We start from the raw sequence: 18,285 nt of genomic DNA on the forward strand, positions 1-18,285 counted from the left end.
TGCTTCATTGGTAATGGATTTTTCTGCATTATCCTTTGATACTGTTTCTTGATCACTTTCATCATCACTGTCATCACTAACCATCTCCACATTGTCAAATTTGAGGCTCTCATGGTAATCTTCATCTTGCAGTCCTTCAATATTTTTATCATCAAACACAACATGTATTAATTCCACAACAATGTTGGTTCTCAGATTGTAGACTCTATATAATTTACCAACAGCATATCCAACAAAAATTCCTTCATCTGCTTTAGCATCAAACTTCCCATTCTGATCAGTTTGATTTCTCAGGATATAACATTTGCAGCCAAAGACATGAAGAAAATTTAGAGTTAGCTTCTTGTTCTTGAACAATTGATAGGGAGTCATGCATTTTGCTTGATTAACCAGAGAAATATTATGAGTGTAACATGCAGTATTTACAGCTTCAGCCCAGAAATATGTTGGTAACTTAAACTCTTCAAGCATTGTCGTTGCAGCTTCAATAAGTGATCTGTTCTTTCTTTCTACTACTCCATTTTGTTGTGGAGTTCTTGCTGCTGAAAACTCATGCAAAATCCCACTTTCTTCACAAAATACTCTTATGACAGAATTTTTGAACTCAGTTCCATTATCACTCCTTATTCTTCTAACTTTGAAATCAGGATGATTGTTGACTTACTTTATGTGACTGATGATGATTTCACTAGCCTCATCTTTGGACTTAAGAAAATATGTCCAAGAGAACTTTGAGAAATCATCTACAATTACTAGGCAAAATCTTTTCCTTGAGATTGACAACACATTGACTGTTCCAAACAAATCTATGTATAGCAGTTGTAAAGGTTCTTCAATTGTTGAATCAAGCTTTTTTCTGAATGATGCTTTCATTTGCTTTCCCTTTTGGCAAGCATCACACAGTCCATCCTTAGAAAACTCCACTTGAGGAATGCCTCTAACTAGTTCTTTCTTTACAAGTTCATTCATGGTCTTGAAGTTTAGATGGGATAGTTTCTTGTGCCATAGCCAACTTTCATCTTGACTTGCTTTACTGAGAAGACAAGTAACAGATTCTGCATTTTATGAGTTGAAGTCAGCTAGGTACACATATCCTTTTCTCACTCCAGTGAGAACCACTTTGTTGCTCCTCTTGTTTGTCACAACACAGGCTTCTGAGTTGAAGGTTACTGAATTGCCTTTGTTACACAGCTAGATGATGCTCAACAAATTGTGCTTGAGACCATCCACTAAGGCAACCTCCTCAATGATGACATTGTCTTTTGAAATCAAGCCATATCCCATTGTATAACCCTTGCTGTCATCTCCAAAAGTAATATTTGCGTCAGCTCTCTCCTTGAACTCTGTGAGCAGGGTAGAATCACCAGTCATGTGTCTTGAACAGCCACTATCCAAGTACCACAGATTCTTTCTGTTTCCCTGTACACATTAAAATCAAATCAAGTTGATTTTGGTACCCAAGTTTCCTTGGGTCCTTCCTTGTTAGCTTTCTTTTTCTGTTTCCTAGGTTTGATCTAATTTGACTTGGGGATATCAGATTCATCCTTAGTCATTTGAGTTGTACCTTTGAAACCATTCATTGCAACAGAGTTATCATGCATATTTTGATTAACAGGAAATGGCATGCTATTAGTAAACATGTTATTCCAGTAGGGCATGCTAAATGGCATTTGAGGCATACTAAATGCAGCATAATAAGAATTAGGTGCAAATGGCATATTAGCAAATTGTGCATCCATATTCTGTGTAGACATAGCATTCATAGGCATAGAAGGCATGACATTCATGTTGGGAAAAGGAGGTGGCACAGATATGGAAGTAGGCATGACAGATTTACAATTAACAGACAGATGATTTACACTACCACACTTAACACATATTTTTCTTGGAGCATACTTATCAGGTGTGTAGTTGTTATGCTTGTTAATCCCTACTTTACCATTTCAATTGTTTTTCTTTTTAGCCTCTGTTTTAACCTCAATCTTTTCTAGTCTGTCATTCAATTGCTTGATAGACAGATGACCAACATTCACATTCTTTTCATTCCTCAATTGACTAGATTCTCCTGAAATGAAGTTTTTGGAAACTGATCCATACTTTTCATTTAACTTAGCAAGTTTGGCTTTACTCACAGGTTTGCTTACAGCCGACGGATGAGGATTTGTGTCACTCGACGGATAATCCTTTTGATTATCCGACGGATGGCTCTCATCATCCGTCGAGTCCACATCTGTTAGCAATCCTTCAACCAAATTGGATTCCAGTTTCTCCTTATTCTTCTTCCAGGCTGCATCACATAAGGACTCAATACCTTGAACTTTAATGATTTGAGCATGAACATCTCTAGATGTTTTCCATGCCTTAATCACCTCCTGTTCTCGTTCAAGCTACTTCTTCAAGATCTCTTCTTTCTTTAAGGACTCAGTTAATTCATCCTTAGCAATTTTACACTCAATTCTCAATTTTTCAAATTTAATAAACTGAGATTCCAACACATTATTCCTCTCACTTAAAAACAAATTGTTTAATTTGATTTTAGCATTTTCCTTAGTAAGAGACTTAAGTGTAACACGCAAATGATATAATTCTGTAGACATGTCATTTATTGCATCATTACACTCAGCTTTAGGTAAATATGCTAGGTTAGTGGTGATTACCTGATTACTTGAAGAACTTGTCTCTGTTTCATCAGATTTGGCCATTAGGGCTAGATTGACATAGCTGACATCCTCATCCTCATCCAGACCATCTGCTGCCCAGTTATTTTCTTGTGTAATGAAAGCCCTTTCCTTTTGTTTGAGCAACTCAAAATATTTCTGTTTATAGTCTACAGGCTCAAACTTCTTCTTGCTGGAATCTGACTTTCTACACTCACTGGCAAAGTGCCCTGCTAAGCCACATTTGAAACATTTGAATTTTGATTTATCCTGTTAGATATATTTGTGATGTCATGTCTAATATGATTTGTGTTTAGTTTTCAGATCTTACTTAACAGGATAAATCAGTGCTTAACTGGAAATCAGTACTTATACTGAAGTCATGACTTAAGATATCAGAACTTAAGTTGTCAGAACTTAAGTTATCAGGAGATATTTATCAGGAGATAATATCAGGACTTAAGGAGACGTTCAGATAAGGAAGACGGTTGATTGAAAAGAAATAAGATCAAGACAAACATAAGAAGAGATATGCATGGAGAAGAATTCTATGAAGAATAGAATACTCGGAAGAAAAGATAACTAGTTGATATATATTAAGAAGCAGAATTATATTCGATATCAATTAGAAGATTATCTTGTAACTGTGTATAGTATATAAACACAGATATACGGTTTACACTATATGTGTTATCTTAATCGAGATTATTATTCATTGTAACCCTAGCAGCTCTCGTGATAATTTGTTCATCACTGAGAGAGAACAGTTCTTTGTAACAGAGTTTATTGTGTCGAATAAAATCTGTTTTTTGTTACTTGAGTTCATATATTCGATTTGATTATAGTAAACATTGTATTCAACCCCCTTCTACAGTGTGTGTGACCTAACAAGTGGTATCAGAGCAATCTGTTAACATACATACAGTAAAGATCCAAAAACAATCATGTCTGAAGAAGCACAAACTCCAACCAAGCCCACCAAAACTGAAGAAACTCCAAAGACTCAAATCCATAATCGATATGAGACTATTAGGGTTCCCATACTGAAACCTTCTGAGTATCCCATATGGAAGGTGAGGATGTCTATGTTTCTGGAAGCTATAGATCCAGAATTCCTTGACATAATTAATGAAGGACCACATAAGCCACCCAAGCTCTCTGTTATAGTTGCAGATCAACCAGCACAGACTGTACCAAAGGAGAAAAGTGAATATACAGCTGAAGATATCTCATCTATTGCAAAGGATGCAAAGGTAAGACATTTGTTGCACAGTGCCATTAATAATGTTATGTCAAACAAGGTAATTAACTGCAAGACTGCAAAGGAGATATGGGATGCCTTGAAGACAAGATGCCAGGGAACTGATTCAATTAAGAAGAACAGGAGGACTATACTCACTCAAGAGTATGAACACTTTGACTCAAAACCTGATGAGTCATTAACTGGATTATATGACAGATTTGTCAAACTCTTGAATGATCTGTCACTGGTAGATAAGGAATATGATCTTGAAGATATTAATCTTATGAAGGCCACAACTATAAGAGACAACTATGCTCTTGATGAAACTACTCTTGATGAAATTTATGGTATGCTCAAGACTCATGAACTTGAGATGGATCAAAGAAGCAAAAGGCATGGGAGAAAATCAAGAACAGTTGCTCTTAAGGCTGAGAGGAATCCCCTAAAGTGGCTGTCTCAAAGAAAGGCAAAGGAAAGGCTTTCATCAAAAAGTCTGATACTGAGTCATCAAGTCCTGATAGTGATGAGGATTCAGAAACTGAAAGTCTATCTGAGATGGACCCTGATGAAGAGATGATGAAGCTGTGTGCTCTTATGGTGAAAGGAATCACAAAGATTGCACACAGGAAATTCAGAAGGGGAAAGAAGTTTTCCAGGAAAGGTGCAAGTTCTGATAAGAAAGGTTTCAGAAAATCTGAAGGCAAAGGAGGAAAGTCTGACAGAGGAGATTACTCAAATATCAAATGCTAAACTGTGGTGAGAAGCCACATATCTCCTGATTGCAAGAAAAGAAAAAGTGACAAAGGCAAGGCTCTTGTCACAAAGAAGAAAAGTTGGACAGACACTTCAGATTCTAAAAGTGAGGTGAACTATGCCTTGATGGAAAATGCTGATAGCAGTTCTGAAGCTGCTGAGTTAAAGGTACCTCAAACAACTTATGATTTTCATACTGATAATATTACTGAGTTGAGAAGATATCTTAAAACCATGTTCATTAGTTATAGAGATCAAACTTTAACATATGAAAGATTAACTTCTGAAAATCTTGCCTATAAAAAGAGGAATGATTATTTAGAAAAAGAGTTAGTTATGTTCCATTAAACTCATAAAGATAGAAATGATGTTTTCTATGTTAGAGATGAAGTGTTAAAAATGAATGAATCTCTAAAAACTGAGTTAGAAAAGGAAAGAGAGATTATCAGGACTTGGACTAACTCTGGCAGAACAACTCAGAATTTGTTAAGTAGTGGAAATTGGAAAGAGGGCTTAGGTTATGGAGATGATAAAAATAATAAAGGAACTGTAGAAATTGAGCCTATAGTTGTTAAACAAAAGCCAAAGGTAAATCCTGTTAAGTTTGTAGCTGTAAAGTCTGATATTGATAAATCAAAAGTTAAAGATAAATTAACTTCTGACAAACCAAAACAGGATAAGCCAACTGAAGTTAACATAAGCTTAATGACAAAGAAGCAGCTTAAGCATAAGCTGAAAGATGTTAAAAATGTAAACAAGGTAAAGCCACCTAGGAAAAATACGAATGGAAAGGTAGGTGTGAATAAAAGCAATGATTATAAGCCTGTTCCTAATACTCCTAGAAAGAAATGTTATAACTGTGTGTTGGGTCCCAATGTGTTTGTAGAAGGGGGGGTTGAATACAAACAGCACCGAATAATCGAATTAAATGCGGAATAAAAAAAATGTGAAACAAAATTCAAGTTAAATAAAAATATTATTAAACTTGAAAGGTGTTACAACAACTGTATCGATTACAAGGTATTAATCTCAAATCAATTATCACAAATCTAGAATAAATTCGACATGAACTTTTTCTATTTTTGCAATAATTAGAATCAAATGCTAAACGCGATTTGAGATTAAGTTCTAGGGATTTTGATCCGCTAGATTGTTACACAAGAACAAGATAAAGATTTCTAGTTGATTGGATTTAACTTTACAATCTAGAAATTTAATCTTGGATTAAACAGATGAAAAATGTAATATTTCAAGGCGACTGCTTTTCTTGTTCTTTGTTCTTCTGTTTGAATGATAGATAATTGAAAGAAGGTCTTCTGCTTCTTTTTAATCAACAAACCAATAGAATTGAATTGGCATGACAATCCTATAGCTGGCAAGACTTTCGGTAGGACAATTGAATGAACTAGCAAGACAATCTGAATGAACTAGCATGACAATCAGAATGAACTAGCATGACAATCAGAATGAACTAGCATGACAATCAGAATGAACTAGCAAGACAATTATCCTCCTAGAGTAACTTTCGGTATGACAATGGAAATGACTTGGCATGACAATCGGTATGACAATCCAGATTGTCATGCTAGTTCATTTCCATTTGTCTTGCTGATTTAAGACTTGAATTTAATCCAATTAAACTTCTGAAAATTCCTAAAATTAATTCAGAATTAATTAATCAATTAATTCAATTAATAAATAAATTATTCTTCGTAGATATAATTTATTTTCTTAATTAAATTAGATAAATTAATTAATTAATAGAGAATTAATTCTAGTCTTGAGCAGCAACCATTCTTCTGCAAATCTTCTGAAAATCACTGAAAATTATGAATCAATTCTACCACTTCAACGTTGACACTCGATGTACTGTCTGGTTCATGAGTGACTAACTTCCGTGACGTTTCTTCATGTCTTGACTCTGACACTTTGATTTTCTTCAGATTAAATCCTTGTAATTAATTGATACTCTGACGAGATCTCTGTCACTTGATTAAATCCACGATCTTGATTTATATCACTGAGGCATGATCAACTTCTTGAACTTCTTCCAGTGAATTAATTCCTCAAGTCTGTAGATGAACCTTGTTTCTGAATCCTTTGACAGATATTACTTTGCGAGATCTCTCTGACGGTCGATCCACTATTTACTTATTACATTCTTATTTGAGTTGAGTTGAATCCTCGAATATACAAATAGGCTATGACATATGACTTACAATCTCCCCCTATTTGTTTGTTAGACAATAACACACAAATACCTAGAGGATAACTCAACTAACAAATAAGAAAAAGATATAAACATACATGCAAAGTAAATAGCAGAAAATTTCTGGATGAGATTTAACATTTTCCAGATTCCAAGTAGATGTTCCTCTAGACTGAACATATCTTCAAGTAGTTCCATCTTCATTTGTACAACCACATTTCCTGTTGAGAAGCCCATATCTCTTGCTTCTCCCCCTATGAGAATCAACTGATTACAGAAGATCACCTTCGTTTTACCACCTCTCCCGTACAATAGGATCCGCAGATAAAAACCAATGGTACTCCCCTAACAGCTTCTTCCCTTACTAGGAAATCACCTTGTGTTTACCACCTCTCCCGTACAATAGGATCCGTAGTTAGAAACAACAATGGTGTGGTGTAGTGTACATGTAGGATATTTTTCTTCCTCCCTGCTATTTCTCCCCCTTAGTTGAGGAATCCTCCAAACTATTACTTAAGCTTTTATCTCCCCCTTAAAGAAGGAATGTATGCCGTCGTCTGAAGGAGTTCTCATATTTCACTTGGTTGGAAAAGAAATAACAAGTAGTTTCTCTTTCTTCCTCACTGTGAGTGTGTGATTGTGTTTTAGTGTACCTCACATGTGTTTCACTCTTCTCTCCACTCGTGTTTACACTCATTCTCACAAGTGTATCACTCTTCTCTCATAGCTCCAAAAATCAGCTGTACCTGCAAGGAAAATCACCTTAGCCATCCTTAAGGAGGTCACAGGTGGTGCAATGGGAGTTCACAAATCCCCATCCTTGTTAAACTCGTCAGATGAATCTGAGTCATAATCTACAAGTTGCTAGTTTCCCTTTTAGGGTTCCAGATTTGAATTCTGGGAAGGTAAACAATGATCCAAAGAATTTAGCATAAAGATCAAAGTTCCCTTCTAATGCCTGTGAAGACATTTCCTTGTGACTCATCAGGTAATATCTGAATCATTATCAACAAGTTGCCGATCTGCACCTATGTCAGATCCACTATCCGCAGATGCATCCAGGGGATTTAAGCCTGGGGAGGTAGACACTGACCACTGACATATGGCTTTTGGATCAGTATCCTCTCCTAACACCTGTAAAGGCAATTGGTCCACTAACGAACCTTGAACAATCGAATCTGACCTTAAAATGGTCGAAACTCTTGTTTCCGTCAACTCATCCTTTGTGTGTGTAACCTCTCCTTGTGCATCAAGAATTGATTATGTTTGAAGTGGTGACACTACATCGGATACCTTGGCCGACAGGCAAAATTCAATAGACGCACCCTGTTGAGAGAATGAATCTAGTAACTGTTTTTGTGCCTTTTCAGCCATTACATCTTTTTGAGAAGATGTATGGGGGCTAGCAGTTGTCTCGGTTTAAATACTACTCATCTATGTAGGAGACAGAGCTACTGGGTTGACTACAGAACCTTCCTTATGTGGTGCACTAGGCACTATCTCCCTCACGCTCATTCATACTACATTTAGTGGTAAGAGAGTGTTGGTTGGTTCTGTTTTTGTGATTGTCTTTACAGTCTGGGATAGACGTTGTGGGTTTTCAACCTCATGACTGTCAATGAAAGAAAGTCATTGGAGACTGAACCTGTAACACAGAACATATGGTGATAGAGAGAAAATGATTTACAATAGTGATTTCAAAAGATTTTACACGAAATAAGAAATCACTAATGTAGAAAGAAGTTTGATTTTGTTTTTCAATATGAATGAGTTTTTGATAAAACATTGATCACTTAGGGTAAAGTCTAAGTAATTCTCATTCATGTCAAAAGCTTACAAATATCTGCAACATAATGTTAACAACATATCATTGACCGATACTTGTCAAGTACTTTAGATACTAATTGTTATGTTGCATAATCAATATACCACTGCACATATAAAACAATATGATTGTGCTTAGTGATAAGAGAGTTAAAAATATGACGACTCTACTAGTTCATATTAAACAATAACTTCAGTTAGAGTGCCATACCATGTTCTTGACGATTGCTTGAGTAGTACACTAGTTCATACCAACCTGAAGTGAGATTGTGAAGAAGAGATTGCATAGTCCAATAGATCTGCAGCTGCAAAGTCCATGAACTGTGGTGCATTGACTTCCTCTTTTGACTCACCAACCAGGAGTACACTTGTACACATCTTACTAGAGTACAATTCCAAGTGTAATGTGCAGCAGGTGCCTGATATGTCATAATATACTCAAGTCTCGTCACTGGTGCTATATGTTAGATACTGCTTCCTGATAATAACCTAGCACAATATACAAAATTACAATGATAACATTCCCAGCTTGCAAACAGCCATATCCCTCAGATAAACCTTTGCTGTTATCTCCAAAGGTAACCAGGGGGCCAGCTTTCTCAATCCACATTTGATAGCAGGGCTCTATCTCCGGTCATATGTCTTGATGATCCACTGTCAAGAATCCACACTACCGGTTACACCTGTATACTACCCTGCACTTCAAATGGATTAGACCTTCTTCGGAACCCAAACTTGGTTGGGCCCGGCATACTTGTAGAACTGTCCTTTGTCAGACAAAACAACATTTTTAATTTTAATTGTCTCAACTTTCTCAATGACTGGACATTTGACCTTGTAAACAGCCTTAACAAATTTCTGTTTAAGCTTAGGCACAAATGTCTCCTTTCTAGCCTTAGAAGGACTAGCAGTCTTAGACCTATCATGCTTCATGTTATTCACATGCTGACGAGGAGTAGTCTTATCATTAGACACATGCTTACCATTAAAATAAGCATACATCATATTAAAACACAAGACATACAATTAGCAACACCACATGCTTCATGAGAGTGATTAACAGCAGGTAATTTATGCATGGTAGACAGGGAATTATTGTTATCCAACTCATGTGTGTCTGAGTTAGTCTCAGTTGCTTTCACAACTTTGACTGGAACTTTCAACTCACTTGACTTGGAAACAATCTTCTCATTAGCATGATCTTCAGCACGTATTTCTTCATGAATAACAGAAGAGGTCGCATCAAATGGTTCAGCAATTGATGCTTTATAGAGGGGTTCATCAACACCCTTAAGCACATGTGGTACTTCCCTCCCTTTAGCACAGACATGGGGAGGGGAGTTTATGCCTAATTCTCCAATAGCAGCATTGTAATCATAACCTATTCCAGATGTTTGATTAACAGCTTGCTTACTGTAGAACTCTTTAGCCTTCGAACAAGAATTGAAGTAGGCTCTAACCTTAGTCTCAAGACCGGTGATCTTGTCTTTGAGAATAGTTTCAAGTTTTCTATAACAGTCAACTCTATTCTCTAGAAAAGATACCTGTTCTTTTAATTTGTCTTGATTAATGTGCACAAGTCTTAATTCATTGACCTCTTTCTCAAGGTCTGTGATCTGTAAACTTAACAGTTCATTATCACGACGTGCACAATCTAAGTTACCTCTTAGATGATAAACCATTTCAGCATCAGAAAGTTTTACCTCTATTCTTGACGATGAAGCTTTTCCATCAATAGCCATAAGAGCAAGATTTCCTTCATCTTCATCTTCACTGTCAGTATCATCCCAGCTTCTTCCCTTTGCCAGATAAGCCCTTTCAGAGTTCTTTCTTACTTGCTTTGGCTTCCTACATTCTGTGGCAAAGTGTCCCAACTCATTGCAGTTATAGCATCTAATGGTGCTCCGATCAACCATCCCTGCTTTGTATCCACCACTGCTGGTGTTAGAGGATGAAGATCCACCTTTCTGGAATTTGTTGTAGTTGGACTTGTACTTCAGCTTGGGATTCCTCTTGAATCTGACATGGGAGAATCTCTTGACAATTTGGGCCATTGACTCGTCTTCCAATTGCTCCAGCTCTTCCAAGGAATAAAAATCATCACTTGATTGATTTGTAGTAGGAGGATCATATTCTGCTACTAACATATTTTCCTCAGCCTTGGAATACTGTACCATTCTCTCTAATTGTTGAGATTGCTGTTGTTGTTGACCTTCAGCTACAAGTGCAGTAGATGTGCTGACCATTCTATCCTTCCCGTAGACTTCCTTCTGTTGAATCTGCTCCAACTCATAGGTTTTTAACACTCTATAGAGCCTGTCCAAAGAAATCTCATTCAGATCTCTAGCTTCTCTAATGGCAGTGATTCTATGTTCAAGATGAGCTGGCAGTGTTAAAAGGAACTTTTTGTTGACCTCCCTGATTGAATAATACTTTCCATTGATGTTCAGGTTGTTGATCAACGCATTGTACCTCTCAAACACTTCAGTAATTCCTTCTCCTGGATTTGATTTGAAATGTTCATATTCAAAGGTTAGGATTTCCAACTTGTTCTCCCTAACTTCCTCTGTGCCTTCATTAATCACCTCAATAGTTTCCCACATGTGTTTGGAATTTTTACAGTTCATCACATGTCTGTTCATCAAGGGATCAAGGGAATCAATTAATATTAATTGAAGGCTGGCATCCAAGGAGGCTTCTTCCTTCTCAGCAGGAGTAAAATCTTCGGGCTCTTTTGGATAGGTTCTAGCTTTAGTAGTCACCACACCATCTATTATTACCTCCGGTTCAATAACCATCGGAGTTTTTATACCCTTCTTTAACAAGTTTGAATATTTGGGATTTGCAACTTGTAAAAATAAGAGCATCTTCTTCTTCCACATAATATAATTCTCATTATCAAATTGTGGAATTTTAACGGTTCCAACTTTATGTGAAGTCATTGTGAATTTTTGAATGAATAAAAATTCAAAGAGTTGAAAAATCACAAAAGTCTAGGATCTTGATTTGTTCGTTAATCAGAAGGCTCTGATACCAATTGTTGGGTCCCAATGTGTTTGTAGAAGGGGGGGTTGAATACAAACAGCACCGAATAATCGAATTAAATGCGGAATAAAAAAAATGTGAAACAAAATTCAAGTTAAATAAAAATATTATTAAACTTGAAAGGTGTTACAACAACTGTATCGATTACAAGGTATTAATCTCAAATCAATTATCACAAATCTAGAATAAATTCGACATGAACTTTTTCTATTTTTGCAATAATTAGAATCAAATGCTAAACGCGATTTGAGATTAAGTTCTAGGGATTTTGATCCGCTAGATTGTTACACAAGAACAAGATAAAGATTTCTAGTTGATTGGATTTAACTTTACAATCTAGAAATTTAATCTTGGATTAAACAGATGAAAAATGTAATATTTCAAGGCGGCTGCTTTTCTTGTTCTTTGTTCTTCTGTTTGAATGATAGATAATTGAAAGAAGGTCTTCTGCTTCTTTTTAATCAACAAACCAATAGAATTGAATTGGCATGACAATCCTATAGCTGGCAAGACTTTCGGTAGGACAATTGAATGAACTAGCAAGACAATCTGAATGAACTAGCATAACAATCAGAATGAACTAGCATGACAATCAGAATGAACTAGCATGACAATCAGAATGAACTAGCAAGACAATTATCCTCCTAGAGTAACTTTCGGTATGACAATGGAAATGACTTGGCATGACAATCGGTATGACAATCCAGATTGTCATGCTAGTTCATTTCCATTTGTCTTGCTGATTTAAGACTTGAATTTAATCCAATTAAACTTCTGAAAATTCCTAAAATTAATTCAGAATTAATTAATCAATTAATTCAATTAATAAATAAATTATTCTTCGCAGATATAATTTATTTTCTTAATTAAATTAGATAAATTAATTAATTAATAGAGAATTAATTCTAGTCTTGAGCAGCAACCATTCTTCTGCAAATCTTCTGAAAATTACTGAAAATTATGAATCAATTCTACCACTTCAACGTTGACACTCGATGTACTGTCTGGTTCATGAGTGACTAACTTCTGTGACGTTTCTTCATGTCTTGACTCTGACACTTTGATTTTCTTCAGATTAAATCCTTGTAATTAATTGATACTCTGACGAGATCTCTGTCACTTGATTAAATCCACGATCTTGATTTATATCACTGAGGCATGATCAACTTCTTGAACTTCTTCCAGTGAATTAATTCCTCAAGTCTGTAGATGAACCTTGTTTCTGAATCCTTTGACAGATATTACTTTGCGAGATCTCTCTGACGGTCGATCCACTATTTACTTATTACATTCTTATTTGAGTTGAGTTGAATCCTCGAATATACAAATAGGCTATGACATATGACTTACACTGTGGAAATTCTAACCATCTGGCTTCTTTTTGCAGGAAGAATAAGAACATAAACTCCTTACCTTCAAAATTAGGAGTTAAGAGTCAGTCTGTTAGATATAGGCCACAAAATCCTTGTTTTCATTGTGGTAGTTTATGGCATTCCATTTATACTTGTAAGGAATATCATAGTTTGTACTATGATTATTATCAAATAAAACATTCTTTAAAGAAAGTTAGCATTATTCCTTCTAGTGTAAGTTCTGATGCAAAGTCTGATATTGCAAATTCTGATAAGAAAACTGTTAACATAAACTCTGATGCTAAATCCGCTGCAAATGTTAACAAACTTAATAAGGCCAAAGTATCCAAGCAAGTCTGGGTCCTTAAAACTAATCATTAGTGGTCTTTGTGATTGCAGGGCAACAAGAGAAACATCCTAGTTCTGGAGAGTGGATGTTCAGGACATATGACTGGAAATAAAGCCCTGCTATCAGACTTTGTGGAGAAAGCTGGCCCAAGTGTTTCTTATGGAGATCGCAACATGGGAAAAACTCTGGGATATGGTAATATCAATCTTGGGAATGTCATCATTGAAAAAGTAGCTCTAGTCTCAGGACTTAAACACAATTTGCTGAGTGTTAGTAAAATCTGTGACAGAGGTTATCATGTGGATTTCTTTGAAGAACACTGTGAAGTTATAAGCAAATCTACAGACAAAGTTGTATAGAAAGGATACATGCATGGTAATATTTATGAAGCCAAGCTTTCAACAAGTTCTGATGGTTCTGCAATCTGTTAGTTAAGTAGAGCATCAATTGAAGAAAGCTGGGATTGGCATAAGAAACCGTCTCATTTAAATTTCAACAATATAAATGAACTAGTCAAGAAAGATCTTGTGAGAGGACTGCCAAAATCAGTATTTGCTCCTGATAGCCTTTGTGATTCATGTCAAAAGGCAAAACAAAGAAAATCTTCATTCAAGAGCAAGACTGAATCTTCAATTCTTGAGCCTTATCACCTACTACATGTTGATCTATTTGGTCCAGTAAATGTCATGTCTATTGCAAAGAAGAAATATGCTATGGTCATAGTGGATGAGTTCACCAGATACACATGGGTGTATTTCTTGCACACAAAAAGTGAAACTGCATCTATCTTGATTGATCATGTCAAACAACTGGATAAATTGGTTAAAGACTCTGTGAAAATCATAAAAAGTGATAATGGCACTGAGTTCAAGAATTTGATTATGAAAGAGTTCTGCAAAGACCAAGGAATCAAGCAGGAATTCTCTGCTCCTGGAACTCCACAGCAAAATGAATTTGTTGAAAGAAAGAATAGAACTCTTATTGAATCTGCACGAACTATGCTTGATGAAGCAAAGTTACCAACCTATTTTTGGGCTGAAGTTGTGCAGATTGCTTGTTTTACTTAGAATGCAACACTTATCAACAAGCATGGAAAGACACCATATGAGATGGTGAAGAAAAAGAAGCCAAATCTGAAGTATTTTCATGTGTTTGGATGCAAGTATTTTGTTCTTAAGATTCATCCTAAACAGCTATCCAAATTTGATCTAAAAGCTGATGAATGAATTTTTGTTGGATATCCACTTTCCACAAACGCCTTCAGAGTCTACAATTTAAGAACAAGGGTTGTCATGGAATCTATCAATATCTCTTTTGATGATAAGAAGATTACTGGACTTGAAGATTTCAATGATCATGATCAGCTGAGATTTGAGAATGAAGTTTTAAATTCTGATTCTGTAAATCCTGACAGTCTAAATCCTGATACTGCAAACTCTGATGGGTTAAACTCTGATGTTATTGAAACTGTGGTGACTATGCCAAAGGAAAATGCACCGGTACAGGGGGAGCATATTGAAGATCCAACCACATCTCAAGAAGCATCAGAACCTATAACAGGCTCTTTAAGTTCTGATTCGTCAAGTTCTGATGGGGCAAGTTCTGATAATTCTAGAAACTCAAATTCTGATTCATCAAGTTCTTATGGGCCAAATTCTGATAATTCTAGAAACTCAAATTCTGAAGGATCCAACTCAGAGAGCATAATTTCAGGGGGAGCATCAGAAAATGTTGATGGACATAACATGGATCATGGGGGAGCATCCAGTTCTAGAGATAACCTTCCATCTGCAAGGAAGTGGACTAAAGCACATACACCTGACTTGATTATTGGAGATCCTGAAGCAGGTATAAGAACTAGAACAGCAACATCAAATGAATGTCTCTATCACTCTTTTCTTTCTCAGACTAAACCAAAGAAAGTGGAAGAAGCTCTTCAAGATGCTGATTGGGTGCAAGCAATGCAGGAAGAGTTAAATGAATTTGAAAGAAATAAAGTCTGGACCCTAGTGCCAAGACCAAAGAACAGATCTGTTGTTGGTACAAAGTGGGTGTTCAGAAACAAAACTGATAGTGATGGCATAATTACAAGGAATAAAGGAATGCTGGTTGCAAAATGATATTCTCAACAAGAGGGAATTGATTATGATGAAACATTTGCACCAGTTGCTAGATTGGAAACCATAAGGATATTTTTGGCTTATGTTGCTCACAAAAAGTTTACAGTCTTTCAAATGGATGTAAAAAGTGCTTTTCTTAATGGAGAATTGGAAGAAGAAGTGTATGTTGAACAACCTTCAGGTTTTGAAGATTCAAAATTTCCTCATCATATATACAGACTTGATAAAGCACTTTATGGCCTTAAGCAAGCTCCAAGAACATGGTATAAGACATTGAAAAAATATTATTTTATCTCAACCATGAAAAGGACTTACTTTTGGTGCAGATATATGTTGATGATATCATTTTTGGTTCTATAAATGACAGACTTTGTAAAAGGTTTGCCAAGCTAATGCATTCAAGATATCAAATGAGTATGATGGGAGAACTTAGCTATTTTCTGGGCCTTCAAGTCAAGCAGAATGAAGAAGGAACTTTTATTTGTCAATCTAAGTACAACAGAATTTTGTTGAAGAAATTTGGAATGCAAGACTGTTCAAGTGCATCCACTCCTATGGCCACTGCAACAAAACTGGATAAAGATACTGGTACATCAATAGATATTATTGATTACAGAGGTATGATTGACTCACTACTCTATCTAACTGCAATTAGACCTGATATCATGTATGCTACCTGTCTTTGTGCAAGATTTCAAGCAGATCCAAGAGAACCTCATTTAACAGCTGTAAAAAGAATTTTCAAGTACCTTAAGGGTACAGTTGATCTAGGATTGTGGTATCCTAGGGAATCAGACTTTAAGCTAATAGGTTACTCAGATGCAGATTTTGCAGGATGCAAAATTGACAGGAAAAGCACAAGTGGAAGCTGCCAATTTCTTGGAGGCAGATTAGTTTCTTGGTTTAGCAAGAAACAAAAGTCAATTTCCACATCAACTGCAGAAGCAAAGTACATTGCTGCAGGAAGCTGTTGTGCACAGATTCTTTGGATGAAGAATCAGTTACTGGATTATAGGTTAACATATTCTAAAATCCCTATTTATTGTGATAATCTAAGTGCTATTGCTATGACAGGTAATCCAGTTCTCAATGACAAAGCACATCAGCATAAGGTACCACTTCATAAGGGAACATGTGGATGAAGGTACAGTGGAATTGCATTTTGTTCCAACAGATCAATAACTAGCAGATATCTTCACAAAACCACTGTGTGAAGCTACTTTTATAAGATTGGTAAATGAACTTGGAATGGTTTCAGGTTCTTTCTCTAAATCTGCTTAGTTAATGTTCTGATACATCAGACTTTATGATCAGTATTTACATGATATTACTATCTTTGTGTAATATGTGCTTAATTTGAAATTTTCTAAGTGCTGATTGTTGTCTGATGTGAATTTCTAAACTCTGATAGTGATATGAATGTTTCGTTGACTATTCAATCCAATGAGGATAACTGTGCTAGATGCTGACCTAGTAGTCTTTAATATACTAATAATCCCATGTTTGAAGTAATTGTTTATGTGGAAATCTTTTAACACAAGCAGATTCTGATATTGAGCTTGGTTAAAGTTTACTTTGTGTATCTTATTACTAAGTCAAAAACTAGAATAGTGCTTCTTATCTGTTAAGTTCTGATGTTAGTAAATCTGATGGATGTACTAAGTGCTGATAAGCCTTACTTATCAAAAGAAAAAGAAAAAAAAGAAATAAATATCAGGTACTCTTTTGAGATCTAGAGAAAATTATATGTGGAAGGGAAGACCCAAGTGCATTGCTGGTATTAAGTAATATGCATTCGAAAAGCAAAATAAAATTTTCTTAGTGACTTTTCACATTCTCTGATTACTGGAGAAATACTCTGATAATGGCATAAATTCTGATAAGCAGTTGTGACTCACTTATACTGAGAAGCCACTGTAAAAAGGAATTTCAAAAGATGCATAAAATGAGCACAAAACAGTTGAGGTGGACTCATGCATGAACTCATTCTATAGTAGGCTTTAGACTAATGACAATTTTTAAGCAAAGTTCTTAGTTATGCCTTATTTCTAAGATGCACTGAAGTGAATCAGACTATACTCTTTGTCTGATATTTAGCTTATTGCACACACTTACACTCCATATGAATGATGAAAATTACTGTGGTGATAAATATTATTTTAGATGAACAGTTTAAGTGTCAATTGCATAAATTCTGAGGAAAAGTTCTGATGGAAGTTCTGATGTACCCATATCAGTATTTGTGTGAAGAATTACAGGAATAAACATTCACTTTTCGAGTTGAGGAGCCATATTCTGATGACTTTTAAATCCTGATAATAATCAAGTTCTGATGCTGACGTGGCAGTATTTATTTACTTGATTTATTTTTCTTGGTCATTACTTGAACGGTCATATTTTCTCAGAATATTGGTTTATGTGAGATAAAGCAGTAATAATCATTTGTTTAGTGGGAACCGTTTTTTTATAAAAAAAAAACTGAACGTGCAATGTAATTATTACTTATTTACCGTGCCCATTAACTTTTGCCTTAACTGCTGCATGGCTGACAGGTGTAAAGGTCTGTTCCATTTCTTATTAACTGCTGTCACGTGGGGTGTCTAAGTAAAAGAGATAAACGATTTTTAAATCTTTTATTTTCATTTTTATTCTACTCACTCTCTCTCTTTTCTTATTCTCTCTCACATTTTCTGACGGTTTCTATACAGACATTTCATCAAACATCTTTCAGGC

The sequence above is a fragment of the Apium graveolens genome, chromosome 4 (genome assembly GCF_009905375.1).
Source record: "Apium graveolens cultivar Ventura chromosome 4, ASM990537v1, whole genome shotgun sequence".
Taxonomy (NCBI): Eukaryota; Viridiplantae; Streptophyta; class Magnoliopsida; order Apiales; family Apiaceae; genus Apium; species Apium graveolens.